Source organism: Pinus tabuliformis, chromosome 5_2, assembly GCF_031772625.1.
Source record: "Pinus tabuliformis cultivar Carrire ecotype Pingquan chromosome 5_2, CPIR1, whole genome shotgun sequence".
NCBI lineage: Eukaryota > Viridiplantae > Streptophyta > Pinopsida > Pinales > Pinaceae > Pinus > Pinus tabuliformis.
This window is the reverse complement of record NC_142306.1, coordinates 955,739,159-955,754,901: the sequence shown is the minus strand read 5'-3', so window position 1 is coordinate 955,754,901 and position 15,743 is coordinate 955,739,159.

Below are 15,743 nucleotides of genomic sequence, written 5' to 3'. Positions count from 1 at the left end.
AAAACTTAACAGGAATGTCAGAGGTATAATAAACTACTTCTCTGTAGGAACAACCTCTCTTGCTCTCAATAATTTGGGATCCCTCTTCCGCCTCTGAAATGAATAAGTGCTATGCACAGTTACAAAGATGAAAAATGAAAAAGTGAAAAAATTGGAAAAATTGAAAATGAATAAGGCAAAATAAAAGAAAGGCTTCCTGCGCAGATAGGTGATGCAACTAACTCCGTCGGGGTACTGACCAAGTTCGCTGGCAGCGGAGCCATGCTTGTGTTCCTATGTGACTCCGCCGGGGTACTGTCCAGGCCTGCTGGCAGTAGAGAAACACCATAGATGAAACTAAGACTCTGACGACTATACTGCTTGTGCATCAATATACCCCTCAACCCCAATTGGAAAAAATGTGTTGCCTTGGCTTGGAATGTGTGTCAATCGACCAATATCTTGGTAGATGTTACATCTTACAATCAAGCTAGTGTGGAAACCAAGACGAATTAAGAACTGAATAATACTTCCAGAGGTGTTAGACTTACTTTTCACAAACAAGGTCCTTTCAGAGAGCTGGAGTTCTACTAGTGTGTCGCCAAGTGTTGTAGCAGGTACAACTATCCTCCAAAATTTTGCCTTAGCTTCGTTTTGGAGCCTCCCCACCAACCTTTCACAGAAGGATGTCTTGCTTCGTCAAGTACACAAGCTTCAGTGTTTTTCTTGCAGAACGACAACCTGTCCATCAGAGCTTGTTGCATTCCCCTCACAGGTTGTTCTTCCGGACTTGGTACAATTGCAGGCTGAGCAGCTCCCTCAGGAAATAATGCAATTTTAGAGGGAAACTAGCCTTCCCTCCATAAATTGCGCAATTCTATCTGGCAGACTGCTGGGCTCTAGAATTGCGCAAATCTTCCAGCCAAGCTTCACCTAGAAAATTGCGCAACTCCTCCCAGTAGTGCTTCTCAGCCCAGAAATTGTAAAATTTTGGGAAGCATTCAGCTTCTCTGCCCAGAAATTGTGCATTCCCTCTGGGAAGCCAGCCTAGCTCCCTCCCAGAAATGCGCATTTTCTCTCAAAAGTTGAGCAGACTGTTTCATGTGCAGCTAAGTTGATTGGTTCCCTTCGGGATCGAGCAAAACTGATTTTCATGCATGGGATCATTCTCCCAAGGCAGCATGCAAAGGCATCCCTTGCTTCGGGGATCTACTTTTAGTAGATTGAGGTTGCATGCAAGGATCATTTCAGAAACCTCCCACCAAGTGTTGCTCTTCCTAGATTTGTGGCATGCACGTCACATCTTCAATTTTATCAAAACTCATGAACCGGATGCTGCAGAGCTCATTCCTCACATCAACCTTGCAACTCTGACATCCCACGTTGCATCTAGGAGTCGTCGGCACATTCAGCTCAGTTGTTTTGGGGTAAGCCCACTTTTCATGTCTTGTGTTGCATTTCTGGAACTTTTTGTGTTTCACTTCGTATGAATGTTGTCTACTTGATTTCAGTGAGTGCTTGATGTCATTTTGATACATCCTAGCTTGTACTAGCACCATTTTAGTTTTCGTTAACATCTCACTGTTGTCGAATGCATGAAACTATTTTTCATGAACAGTTGTTGATTCAACGACTCACCTCACCCACATGCATGTTGTTCCATTTTCTGAATCTTTCATCCATTGTTTGCATGCATGATCATTCACTTATGTTTACACTCAGTATCACCATGCCTTCACATTCACATTCGATTTCAATCGCCCGTCGGCGGGTCTGGGCAGCCTTGGCCCGGACTCTGCGTCACTAAGAGAGCATTGTGAAATCCTGAGAGGGAAGGCTTTGTCTTCCTCTCTGTAAATATGCATTTCTTCCCAATGACTGTCCTCCAGTCTTGCATTTCTCAATTCTGAGGGCCAGTGACTACTAGCCCAGAAATTTTTGCAATGCAGTCACTGAGCTTGCAACCATTTCCAGCTGAAATTGCACATTGCACAATTCTAACAGTCAGCAGCCAGGCTGGACTGTGCATTGCACAGTTCCAGCAGTCAGTCAGACTCCTGACAACCCGACCGTGCTTTGCGCAGTCTTGGTAGTCAGTCTCCCGACCTCCCGGCGGAAATTGCGCAACCTTCATGACTAGTGACACAAGTATGTTGCAAGTCAGTTCACAAGTTCATTTTGGTTTTCAAAATATAGGTTACTTTCCATGAGTGTTGCCATATATCTAGGTATCAGAGGTGTTCATTTTCCTCTCAGCAGTACAGGTACAATGGTTTCCAGGAGAGTAGAGTCGAAGACACTGTTCAAAGCACACTTGAGGATGCAATCGATCAAGTGTCTATGGACTTTCCTACCCACGAAGACATCAAGTTGTTCATAGACAAGCACATCAAGATATGAGGGCAACAACATCACAAAAAGAAGCTAAAGGCAGCATACTGGATGCATCGAACGCAAGAGGAAGGTTGTTGACAACACAGAGGCAGAACAAAGTTGCAAACTCAAGCAAATCCACTTGTGATGAAAGAAACTTTGGAGACTCAGGCTATCAGGTGACGACGCGACATGAAGTTCACGTGAAGGAAGAGAACGGGATAGAGAAGGAGTTGCATGTGTTCAAGTAGCAACTCAAGGAAGAATAGGAGTTGCATAGACAAGAGAATGAGTTGCAACATGAACAGGTACAGCAGGGAGAGCAACATGCACAGACGGATGAAACTGCGCCCATACAAGTTATAGATTCATCCCAATAACTGCCACGAAGCATACATGGTGAGTGGTGTTGTTGATCACATGCAAGGGAATTCAACAGCATGCATGTCATAGTGCGCACGCATGCGATCTAACCCATTTGGCACACTCAACGAGGCAAAGACAAAAAGCAAGTCCAACTGGAGATGAACATGTAGTTGACAGTGGATGCGCATGACCACCAGCACACGCTGGAAGATCAACATGAACATTATGCATCAGTGTGTTTCTGGTTCGGCCACACCCAAGAATACCATGTGCATGTTAGCAGATGAGTTGGATGGAGGAGCCACACCAATTGCACCTGAATGCAACAGAGGCAGGAGTTTGCTTCAGCAAGATGTCACCATGGAGCACATGCACACCATCACAGATGACCAAGCTTGGCATCTGCTCACCTCCTTCACCATCACAAGCTTGTCAAAGAGTTGGTCTCACCACAATGGACCGAGTGTCAGTGATGTCTTGCATGGCTTGCTCAAGCCGTTTTGTCTCACATGGGAACATGTGCATTGTAATGTAACGTCTTGTCAACTGGAAGTTTAAGTGTCGATAGTTGGATGTAATAGTCATAGAGTAGATGAAGAGTCATGAGGGTAGATGGGTTGTCACAAAGGGGAATGTCAATGGTCACCCCACACTTTGCTATAAATGGAACCTCATAACTCATTGTAAAGGCTTTTGGTCAGAAAAGCTTCCGATAAGACTATCTTGGAGAGAGCTTGGATAGTATTGTAACAAGCCTTGGCTTCTCCACTACGCAGAGCTAGTATATCTTTTTGGAGGAGCAAGCGGTTGTGGATGTAACGTTCCACTGTCGGAACTAGTGGTTAGACATAGATGTATTGTATGACTGGAACTTGCACTTCTTAATATAACAGAACCAGAACATTTCATGCATATGTTGTATTGTATTATATGCTATCTGGTTTACTCTAAATGATATATGTATCTGTTTACTTACGCATGCATGTATAGCTATATGTGTATGTATGTATGAATCTTTCTGAAATGTGTTGTTGGTTTAACCATCACTTTGGATTGCTAGCTAACTTTCCTTCCATGTTGTAATGCATCTTTGCTCATGTGTTCCCTTCTTAACTGCGCTATCACAGGTTTCCAAGGGGTGCACTCATCTCAACCCCCATGTGTTATAACCTCTCATGCACCTTCCTTGGCTCACTGCAACTGTCACACCCTTGCTACCAACCGAGTTATCTTACTTGCCTCTATGCGAAATCGCGATAAAGGCATTATCATACGACCCACTGCTGGGAATCCTACACCAAACGGCCTGAGGTTTAATTGGGACTTCTTACCAGGAGATCCCCTTACATGTTGGTGGGTCCAGCACCATCAACATTTTGGCACTAGAAAGAGGGCCAGATGACAAGCTGAGCCCTCATGATCTTTTTTGAATCTTCACACAACTACCATGGAGTTTGTTATATTTCGCCCTCCAAAATGTTTTTCCAACGAACATATATTTCATGTCGAGAGGGAGTTCTAGGATCACTTGTCACAACTCATGTATGATGGTGAAAGCGAAGTGGCCTAGCCTGAGCACTTAGATGACTTCAATGTGCTCATGTAGGACATGGAATATTTTAATGAAACAGAGGTTTGTTCGCTGCTTGCACACACAATTCACAACCACCCATCACAATGGTGTGGCACACTACCTCATAACTTCGTGCACTCATTCAAGTAGTTCAACGATCTAATCGAATCTGTTTTACACCATTTTGATCTTGAGGTGTTTGATAAAAAAAATTTAAAAAAACGGAAGGCCTCGCACAAATCACCTATGGAGTTTTTGGAAGCGTCCGTATATTCATGTTTGAAGCCCCAAAAAGTCAGATGAAATTTTAGTATCTCATGGACAGATTCAAATACTGCCTTGTCCAATTTGTCAATACCAAGAATAAGTTCAAGCTTAAACCCCACTAAGCATACTTCGGTGATGGAGCTGCGCAATCACATGCGTACACAGTCACTGTCACAAGTGATTGTCCATCGTCCCCTCATCAAATAGCTCCACCATCGTAAAGTGATGCGGGAGAGCATGCACGCACACCTATTCAACCATCACATCATCCTAACACCACTCCCTCCGATTTTTGTGCAGACTTGGTTGTGAGTCCCATACCTCGCCACATGTATTTTCTACCTCAACCTTCATCTTTGAACTGGGATAATCCTTCGGATGACACTGTCTTTTGTTCTTCCATTCCAGACTCTACACTTGTTTTGAATGAGGATCAACCTATCGACAAAGTTGGTGTTTCACAACCAACATGCACTGACATTCATGAAGAGCATGACTGAGAGCTTGAACATCCATAGGCAGTTGAGGACCATCCCTGTCTATCCGTAACTCCTCTATTTTTTCCTGACCTCCTTGGTGATCCTTCCATCCCTAATTTTTCATGTGTATCTCCGTCCACGGAATCACCCATTGTTGATCATTCGGAGGACACATAGGATGTCAGTCCATCATTTGACAACGGAGAGGACCGATCATTATTTGAACATCCACTTGATTTTTTATCTATCTTTCCCGGAAACGCAGAGGATGAACATTATTGCTTCTCATCTACCCCTCTGTGTGATTCATCGAGTCATGAGGATGCCGACCAACATCCTGCATTTTATTATCTTATTTGTCGTGATCTCTTCACCCCATCATCCGATCATGATGTTGATTCACTCTTTGTTAATCCATCTAAGACACTGGTCTACGATGATCCATTTTTCAATGAAGACGTTCCCCCCCAGATTGTCGAGGCACTTCAACCTGAGCTGATGGTTATGTTAGGCCCTCACTATCCTGAGGTTGGTTTCACTTCTGATGAGGAAATTGTTCAAACATGCAAGGCTCCTCATAACTCATCTGTATTCATTGAAGATCAATCTAACACTCAGATTTCACTTCCTCCACTCGAGCTACATGATCCCATTGCTCATGCATTGGAGGAATCTTACTCAGCAAGCACACTTGCGCAACGTAGGTGGTCTACCTTCCTCACGTATGCTTGCATATCACAATCAAGAGTGTGCGTATGCTTAACATTTGCACATAGTTTCACACAGCATCATGGTATGTCCACAGACTGCATGTCATGCACTTTCACTCATTTTTTTCTGTGGACGCTTGTAAGCTCAGAGTGTGTCTGGCTTCATTGTTGTATCTCTCACTATTGCTGGTTCGCACGACTGTACTTCTCATGGACCATGCCTTCACCAACATGGGTCAACCAATGCACCGGTGGTTGCATTGGAAGTATCACTTCACGTGATCATGCCCGTGCACCGCTAGCTTACGGGTAGGAGTAGCATTTGCTTTCAGCTTGCTTGCTTGCATGCTTGTTTGCTTTCTTTCTTTGCATGTTTTTTTGTCTGCTTGCTTGTTTGCTTACTCACTTTGCTTTTGCATTTACTTCTACTTCTACTTTGCTTTTTTGTTTGTTTGCTTGTTTTCGTTCATAGGTTAGTTTCACATGAAACCATGCATGACTCTTGAAACAAGCTAGGTAAAGTACAAGAGGCCTTATGCAACTATCACTACTTGGTTATTTGCCATCCTACCTCTGTATGAAGAACTTGTTACTTTTAGTCCATGATACATCGATGGAAAATACATACTGTTCGAAGTGAACCTTGGTGAAAACACAACGCTTGCGCGCTAAGTAGTGTCACCTACTCTAGTCGGTTGTTTTTGGGTTAACCCTTGTTAGCTCAGTCAAGTAGAGTAAGCTAAGGGGGAAAACCTTAACAGGCACGTCAGAGGTATAATAAACTACTTCTATGTAGGAAAAACCTCTCATGCTCTCAATAAGTCAGGATCCCTCTTCAGCCTCTGAAATGAAGAAGTGTTATGCACAATTACGAAGATGAAAAAGTGAAAAAAGTTTGAAAAAGGGAAATGAATAAGGTGAAAGAAGAGAAAGGCTTCCTGCGCAGAGAGGTGATGCAAGAAACTCCTTCGGGGTACTGACCAGGCTCACTGGTAGCAGATCCATTCTTGTGTTCCTATGTGACTCCGTCGGGTACTGTCCAAGCCTACTGGCAGTGGAGCAACACCAGAGATGAAACTAAGACTCTGATGACTATACTTCTTGTGCATCAATATACCCCTCAACCCCAATCGAAACAACTGTGTTTCCTTGGCTTGGAATGTGTGTCAATCGACCAAGAGCTTGGCAGATGCTACATCTTACAATCAATCTAGTGTGGAAACCAAGACGAACTGAGAACTAAACAATACTTCCGAAGGTGTTAGACTTGCTTTTCACGAACAAGGTCCATTCAGAGAGTTGAAGTTCTACCAGCGTGTTGTAGTGGCTACAACCACCCTCCAAAATTTTTCCTTAGCTTCATTTTGGAGCCTCCCTACCAACCTTTCACAACAACATGTCTTGCTTCATCATGTATACAATCTTCAGTGTTTTTCTTGTAGAACGACAACCTGTCCATCAGAGCTTGTTTTATTCCCCTCACAGGCTGTTCTTCTGGACTTGGTCCAGTTGCAGGCTGAGCAGCTCCCTCAAGAAATTGCACAATTCTAGAGGGAAACCAGCCTTCCCTCCATAAATTGTGCAATTCTATCTGGCAGCCTGCTGGGCTCTAGAATTGCGCAAATCTGCCAACCAAGATTCACCCTGAAAATTGTGCAATTCTTCCCAGCAAGGCTGCTCAACACAAAGACAAATCAGCCACTCTCGTTCAAAGACAAATAAACCAATAATACCTCATTCAATGAACACATACCTGCTCCAACCTGCTTCTCTTTTTTAGCCACACAGCCTCACTAATACCATAGTCAAATCCATTGTATTTTTTTGATGGTATTATTCACCATGTTAATTCAACCTTGTGCGCACAAATTCCATGGGAAAACCTTTGGTTGCACTTGTCGTTTTTATTTTTCATCCCCTACAGGCACAACTACTAGGACAATATCTAGATCCTAGAGACTATAACCACTATGTTTCTATTGGCTTCCTAGCGACTGAGGGCCTATAGCCGCTCTATACAGGTTTACTCCCAACAACTGTAACTTAATTTAGGAAAAACCTTCTCCTCTCAATCCAAAAATTTGACACACACTTCCTCATCCTTTGCAACACCTGTGCAAACATCTTTAGCCTCTGAAATACTTTAGCAAATATTTATATACACCAATAAACCTTGTTGTCATCATTAGACCTCATAAATAAAAAATCTTTATCACTTTCAAGCCTTGTTCATCTTATGCAATTGATCCAAACCTTGTGCAAGCTTTTGTAACTCATATGCATCCATGAAAACACCTGCAACTCCTTTCTAATCATTAAGAGGCCTCCTCCATCCAGGACCTATCTAGGCACACCAATCTTGCATTCAAACAAGATGACATAATGTGACAAGAATATGATGACATGTGACAAGTGAGTGATACAAACATGATAACAAGTTGACATCAAGGACAATACATTAGCTATAATCCCGACAAATTGGTCAAGTCACTCCTTGCTCCAACAATTTATGTAATTTTTGCTTCACTTCTTCTGCTTGCAAAATGAATTATTTATACAATTCAATATTTGACAATGGGGAGTCAAGCCAATAACTATATTTGCTGCTCCACTTCCCTCTTAGGTGGTTTTTATTTAGGCTCCTAGAAAGCTTGTCAATATGCTTGTAGCAACTCCTCTATCTATTGTTTTTTTCTCTTTGATATAGTACCCCTGCAAGGATGCTTTTACTCTTACTAATTCATCATTTAATTCATACTCTTTTAATAAAATTAAAACATATTTATTATTGGAACAAATCAAGTTTCTTTCTTGGTTGGAATTCACCATTAAGACCTATGACTTTCCTTCGCGTGAGTTAATGACGTAGGATTTTCCATCTTTGATCAGGTATTATTGGTTTTCTTTCCACATGAAGATTGCATCTCTTATATACATCTAGGAGCTTCCAAAAACTAATTCACATACATCAATGGGTACTAAATTTAATTCCATTTCATTAATTAGATCAACACTTACATCAAATCTAATACTACCTTGTTTTTTTACCTCAATATGTGCATCATTGTTTACCCATCCCAATGGATATCGATAGGATGATTGTGAATCTATATTTGAAGCTTGTTGACCAAATACACTACTATGAGATTATCCTATGAACAAGATTTGAATAGAGAATTTATTTGGTCTTTTGACTTGGATCTTGATGTTAAGGAGTATGGCCATCTCATTCCCTTACTAGTGATAAAAGATACTCATATTTAATTCCTTTAACACGTTGATGTGTATAAATCTTCTCATCTAAGATTGAGATACTTTCAACTTTATTGTTTGAATATGTGGCTAGAAGATTCTTTTTTCGATTCCTTCTTGTAGTTCTTTGCATTCAGTGCTAGATGTAGTTTCCAAGACTTTTCCTTAGAGTGACCATCAATATTTCAATGGTTACAATGGTTTCTACAATCTTTGCACTGATGTGCAGTGGTTGTTGTCTTCTTATCCTTCCACCCATTCCTCTTCTTCTTCCCCTACTTGGAATATTCCTAGTGCTCTTTTTTTAGAACCGTTTGGATGCCCTATCTTGTGGCCTATCCTTTATAGATATTGTTCCTGTATACATGCCTCATCCACTATCCTTAGCTTGAAAATCATCACTTCCTTTCGAAGATAACTATGTAGACTTGTAATATCCTTGAGGATAACATCTATGGTATTCGGAGAGATACTCAACACGATAATCATATTTATAAATTTGGTGGTGTACTCATGTAAACTCTTCCCTTTCCTCTCTATCTAAAGTAGTGTCATAAGATCAGTTGGTCCTATTCAAACTTGATAGGGTAAAATTTGGACTTAATGAGGGTTTTTAAGTCCTCCCACATGGTTGCTAGTGGATCACCCTCTAGCTTGAGTGTTTTTGTATGGTTTTCCCACTAGTTGGAGCATGTCCCTCTAAATTTAGTCTCGTAAATGATATCTTTTTTTTCTCACTTTTACTAGATCTTGAGAGTTATAATGAATAAACTCATCGACTATGGTTAGGGTTCTACAACATTCTTCTTCAACCATTTTTTTAATCCCTATAAATTTCCACAAAGAGATGCTTTTGATCTTCTAGGGTGGGGTTGATGACCTCATTATAATATCTTAATTTTCTTTTAGCTGCTAAATCTTTCTCACACCACATTTTTTCTTTGAATTTAGAAGTAACAATATTTTTAATGTTATTAATGTTTTGCAATGCAACATTCTCGTCCATCTCCCAATGGTTTAACCAGGCCCTGGTGTCTTTATACCAACCTCGTTTGAGCCTTAGGTGGTTTTGGTTGGACTTTAAATCTAGCTTAGGAAGTCTATGGTCTCCTATGTTATTGAGTTTGTGCTTGTACAACAAAATTCTAGCCATAGCTAAGCTCTCGATAGCGGAAAGACCCACTTCTATAAGGAGAATAGAATAGAGTGTATTGCTTTTAATTTTGAGGCTATACGTTATAAAACGCTTCTAGATTTGCTCAATCTTTCTCAAGAATTCTCTATATATATAATTTAAGTTATTAATTTAAATATATATATTTTTAAGTTATTATAAATAAATTCATTTATAAATCATTTTCCTTTGTACCTTTCCATTCTTGACTAATTACAATAATTTAGTTGAACTATTAACCATTTAAAAATATTAAAAAATTCAAATTTTTTGGAAATTCTTTTTATTTATTAAAAATGAAATTAATGAAATAACTATATATATTAATATATCTTTAAACTTTGACTTAATTTAAAATTTAAATGGCTATCCTTAGTTTTTAAAGTTTTTACCTTCAAATTTGTTGACCCTCTATATTTTCATTGTTCATAATTTTAAATTTTTAATAGTTATTAATATTTTCTCTCCAATGACCATTATGCCAGTGTTTCATTATTTAAAAGTTGATTAGATATCACTCTTAATATCTATATACTTTATATACTTTCTAGTCTTTTAAGATGAGTGGAGTGTCCATTAGACATCACATAAGGAAAACCTCCACAAAGTTTATATTAAGAAGTCTCAAATAACAAGTAATTTTAATTTTTTTTAAATAAAATTAAAATTATAGAAAGTTAATAAACAAATGGGGTGAAGATGGTATAGTGTCTTCCTCCCATCCAGGCACAACCTGGAAGCGTATTTGCACGCTGTGGCCGGCAGGCAGTGGAAGAAGGAGAAGTTTAAGAAGGCAAAGGCGATATTGCGATTCAATCGATCGACCAAATCTGGATTTGCAGCGATAGCTCATATAACTATGTAAAAGGCAGAAAAGCTTGGTTTTAGGCTTTTCAAAGGTATTTTGGGTACCAAAAGGGAAAAAGCATTGTTTTAAGCTTTTTAAAAGGCTTTTGGATTCCGATAGGGAAAAGGGCTTATATTTTGGAAAAGGGGGTGATTGTTGGATTTTATAGATCCATTTGTGGGTTTATATAATACCATTGTTTCCGCTGCACCATAATATAAGGAGAATAGAATAGGGTGTATTGCTTTAATTTTGAGGTTATATGTTATAAAACACTTCTGGATTTGCTCAATCTTTCTCCAAAATTAATTTAGATTATTAATTTAAATATATATATTTTTAGGTTATTATAAATAAATTCATTTATAAATCATTTTCCTTTGTACATTTCCATTTTCAACTAATTACAATAATTTAGTTAAACTATTAACCATTTAAAAATATTTAAAAATTCAAAAATTTTAGAAATTCTTTTATTTATTAAAATGAAATTAATGAAATAACTATATATATTAATATATCGTCAAACTTTGACTTAATTTAAAATTTAAATGGCTAAGTTTTTTAAGTTTTTACCTTCAAATTTGTTGATCGTCCATATCTTGACTGTTCATGATTTTTAATTTTTAATAATTATTAATATATTTTTATTATTTTCTCTCCAGTGACTATTATGCGAGTGTTTCATTATTTAAAGGTTGATTAGCTATCACTCTTTTTTTTTTGTAAGCTAGTGCGGTACTCTATTTGTATTACTATAAAAACATTGAAACTGTTACAACCAGGACAAGTCATCGCCTGCCCTTAAGGGAAACCAGGCTTACCATCTGAAATGTTTGAAAGCCATCCAAAAACAAAAAATAACCAGTCTCTCTATCCATGCGATATAAACAGCTAGATTAACTACCAAGTGACAGTCTTTGCCTTTTAGCATACAGATAAACAAAACATGAAAGAACCAACCAGATAAAAAAAGCAACTTCGCTGCTACACTGCTGCGGACATGGCTGCTGATACTGGGTCTATTTCGGTGGAGCCTCCTGCGCCTCCGTCTGCAACCCCTCCTTCTCCAACTTAACCTCCAAACCACCCGCCTGTAACAGCTGCACAATATCATCCATTTTCTTTTCTTGCATCATAAGAATAAGCTGGATATTTTTCAACTCCTTCTTCATGGTGGGAATGCCCTGAATCAGCTCTGCCATCTCAAGAGCCACCTGTTCCATGGCTTTAGCAAGTAGCCTCTTCATCCCCCAATATACATGCAACGATTGTTTATAAAGTGACATTCTGCCACGGGTATGACCAGGATCTGGTAAGTATTGTTCCGAGTCATCCATCTCCGGCTCAGAATAACCCTGCAGAGCTTCATCTTCCAGTTGCTCGATCATCTTGCGAATGTTGGGATGAGTATCGATAACATACGCGGCTTCGGCCTCCTGCAGCCGTTTCCTTATATCCTTCTTACCTCGCTTATGTCCTCGACCCTCAGTGCAACCTCCTCCCCTGAATCCTCAAACTCGGTTGTATATCTACGTCCCCGACCACCACGGCCTGCTGGCCTGCCTCTCCCGCGTTGAGAACCTCTTCCACGCATTGCCCCACGACAACCAATTAGCTATCACTCTTAATATCTATATACTTTCTAGTCTTTTAAGATAAGTGGAGTGTCCACTAGAGATCACAAAAAATTATATTAAAAAGTCAAACAAGAAGTAATTTTAATTTTTTTTAAATATCAATTCGTCCCACCGCTGGAGTTGTCTTCGACCTAACCAAAGCCGCGGTCTAGATAAGAGACGTTACATAATTTTAAAGAAAATTCGATAAATTTCCTTTTCGTTATCACGTTACTTTCAGAAAATAGATTAAGTTTTCTAAACAATCTTTTTGTGTCACCTCTTCTTGTATATACATATGGTAAATTATTGAGGCTGTATGATAGGATTAAATATAATTTTAATAATGAAAATTTATAATTTATTAAAAATTTTATAAATAAATTTTATAAGGATTATTTAAATGAGGTTATGTTATCTCTATGTAAATGTAAGGGGGATTATAAATGGATTAGATATAATTTTAATAATGAAAAATTATAGTTGAATTAAAAATTATATAACTAAATTTTACATTGATTAGTTAAGTTCTAAATTTTAGGTTTTCTTATTTTTGATAATTCGAAAAAGAAATTATATAACAAATCAAAGATATTAAATTTATTTAATAAATAAATAAAATTATTTAAGAAGTTAAATTTTATTTTTATTTTATTTCTTATTTCTTATAATTCATATCCCTTTACTCATACTTTTAAAAAATAATTTTATATTTATTTATTTTAATTAAAATTTCATATCCCTTTACTCATACTTTTAAAAAATAATTTTATATTTATTTATTTTAATTAAAATTGATGGATTTGTACTATAAAAATAATCTAAAAGAATTTAGATATGAGAGTACATATAATATGAGGCTTATAAGTTTTTTTTATGAGGTGATCATCACACCAATTAGACAAATGACATTTAAGAATAATTTGAAGGAGATTAATGGTTACATATAATTGCAAATGTGATCTTTTCTACTTGCAAATTGTTATAGCATGCATGATTTTGATGGTACAAGACTTAGTGGGCTTGCTATGCATACAAATGATGGTTTGTTAGTTGATCAGCTGGGACTCTGCTATGATCATGCCATCAATTCATCTCAGATAAGGCAACATTCGACTCTCCCTTAGTTGCAAGGGAATGACAGTTATGTTTTGTCATTCTGATGAGCATGGGTATGTTATTTCCTCCTGCATTTGGTATTCCTTCTTCTTTAACTCACTATTTATTTACTTTTCTGGTTGATTTTTTTATTACATGCTGACATGGCTCCTCGATCAAAGCAAAAGGGGAAATCCCATTATGCTCCAATGGAGCAACGCTTGCAAGAACGGATGCAACTCATGTTTTCCACTATTGATGTATGTCTCATATCAAACATCAACTAATTTTACAAAGGAAAGAGGTAAAATATGAGAGGGCCTAATTATTTGGTGAGGAGATGGCAAAAAATGGTTCAACGTCTAGTTGGCAATCCTGGCGCAAGCACAATGAGGGATACAAAATTCTAAAGGACCCTTGAGCTTTATTGGCACATGTAGACCTTCATGACTCAAAACCTCTAAGCCAATGAAGTGGAATACCTAAATCTGGACTAACAACTTAATCACCTAGAAAAGTAGTCATCCTTACTAATCACAATTTGCACTTGGATCGCCAAAAAACATGGTAGAGTTCTAACTTCTACTACCATTAGGACCTCAAAGGAAAACCCCATAGAGGTTTCCATTACTCCCTCCACTTAGTTCAAGCATTCTCTTAATATATTCAGTTCAGGGTTTCTTTATGCTTTTTAGTACCTTTAGTGTTTAATTAGTTTTAGATATTGTCTTAGTTATTATCTTCTACTACTAGTAAGATCACAATGGTTTCCTATTTGGTAGGTTGGCAAGGTCCATTTTAATATTAACTCTTATTTTTAGGCCTAGTTTCCCTATGGGTAAGCAACCATCACATTTACTACTTTATAGCTTATAATTCTAATGACAACCATATAGGTTTTCTATTTAAATTATGTAGGGATGTTATGGCTGCTACAAATCTATCATGTTCTTCTAAAAAATAGATATGTACTCTTATATATTTTATTATAGCATAATGGAATAGAAACAAAACTTACCAAAATAACTTCGAAACATAGTGATTGATTACATACAAAAATCAGATCCTTTCCAAACTTACATCTAAAACATGAAAGCTCCCATCATATGCTAGGTGAACATTATGGTGATAAGTGTAAAACTTGCAAAATAAGCCTAAGATCTTAACTATTGTCGAATTGAGGCTTCTCTGATCCATATCAGGTTTATGAGAGGTTTGAGATATACACTATGAAGAGTTTCATCCCAAACACTTTCTCGTTATTTATATCCCATTATTCTCAATAGGTGGCATAGTTGACTACTCATTGTAACTTGTTGAGTACTCACTAACATAATAGAGGGGACTAAAATACCAAGTGTATCACAAAGGTCGAAATTATTTTAGTTTGAGTCAATAAACCTCTTATGAATACTTCTTCATGGGAGCTACTTGTCACCTACTAAGCCTCTAATTTTCCATCTAGTCCCTCCAAAGCTAAAGAATGCCACCTAAGAGTTAATTTCCCGAGCTCATGGTACTCCATATTTTAAAGGGAGTGAGAACAAACATTAGAAACAAAAGAGAGGCTTTTACCAAGATAGGGTAACCTTGTAAAATATATAGGTATGCTACCCTTTAGAGCCACAAAGAAGTCCCTCATACATGGACTAGTAATCATCCATTTCCATGCCATTGAAATAATTAAAGGCCAAAATGAAGAATTCCATATGCAAAATTAGAAAAGGAGAAAATGTAAGTGGAATTAAACTTGAAAATCGAAAGCCAAAAAGGCACCAACGTCCAACAAAACTAATCAAAGAAAAGACACGAACATTTGTAAAGGAAGTTGTTATGTTAGAGAAGTACAAATGAACTCCTAACCATGAAACGAGATAATCTAAAACCCACTAATTCGACTATCTACCAAGCTCAACATTTCTAGCATAAATATCCCAATCATCACAATGTAATATGATATTTATTCTCAACATATGTGATGTCAATTTTTGTTTACTACATTGTGA